We start from the raw sequence: 1,066 nt of genomic DNA on the forward strand, positions 1-1,066 counted from the left end.
CCGGGCCATGCAGGAAAATTCATCGAGGGGACACGCTGACGAAACAGCGCTGGTTCAGGCACGGCGGGCAGTGGTGGAATCGGCAGCGCCGACGAAATCGGCAAAGTCGGCAGAATCGGCAGCGGGTGCTGGCGATGGGTCTGGACGGGCTGGATAGTCCAAGGCTCGACGAGAAAGACTGCTGGTTTAGACACTGGGGCAGTGGCAGCCCGCGGGACAGTGTCGGCAGATTCGGCAGCGCAGATTTGTGCGGCTGCAGGTTCGTCGGGGAAAATCGGCAGCGCAGATTTTGCGACGAACATGGGCTGGGCGATGGACTGTCCAGGCCAGGCAGGAAAATTTGTCGAGGGGACACGCTGACGAAACAGCGCTGGTTCAGGCACGGCGGGCAGTGTTGGAATCGGCAGCGCCGACGAAATCGGCAAAGTCGGCAGAATCGGCAGCGCAGATTTTTCGACGAACACGGGCTGGACGGTGGACTGTCCAGGCCAGGCAGGAAAATTCGTCGAGGGGACACGCTGACGAAACAGCGCTGGTTCAGACACGGTGGGCGCAGTGTTGGAATCGGCAGCGCCGAGAAAATCGGCAAAGTCGGCAGAATCGGCAGCAGGTGCTGGCGATGAGTCAGGACGGACTGGATAGTCCAAGGCTCGATGAGAAAGACCGCTGGTTTAGACACTGGGGCAGTGGCAGCCCGCGGGGCAGTGTCGGCAGATTCGGCAGCAGTGTCTGCCGATTCGGCAGCGTTGGCTTGTTGGCGCGGGGGGCCGATTCGAGTGGGGACTTGGGCAGCGGGCAGTGAAAGCAAGAGTTTCCCCGATGCTGCCGGGAAAAACGCTCCCCGGGATGGCCGGGTGAGATGACCCGGCGGCCCGCGACGGGTCATTCAATTCCATGCCCCGTCAACATAACTCCCGATGTACTGTTTGCTTTTTCGGAAGAAGAGATCCATCCCCCCATCCTCGGCCAGCCAAAAACGCTCCAATTAATGGCCGGGTGAGATGACCCGGAGGCCCGCGACGCGTCATTCAAATCACTGCCCTATCGGCTACAACTGCTGATGGGT

The sequence above is a fragment of the Populus nigra genome, chromosome 2 (assembly GCF_951802175.1).
Source record: "Populus nigra chromosome 2, ddPopNigr1.1, whole genome shotgun sequence".
Classification (NCBI taxonomy): domain Eukaryota; kingdom Viridiplantae; phylum Streptophyta; class Magnoliopsida; order Malpighiales; family Salicaceae; genus Populus; species Populus nigra.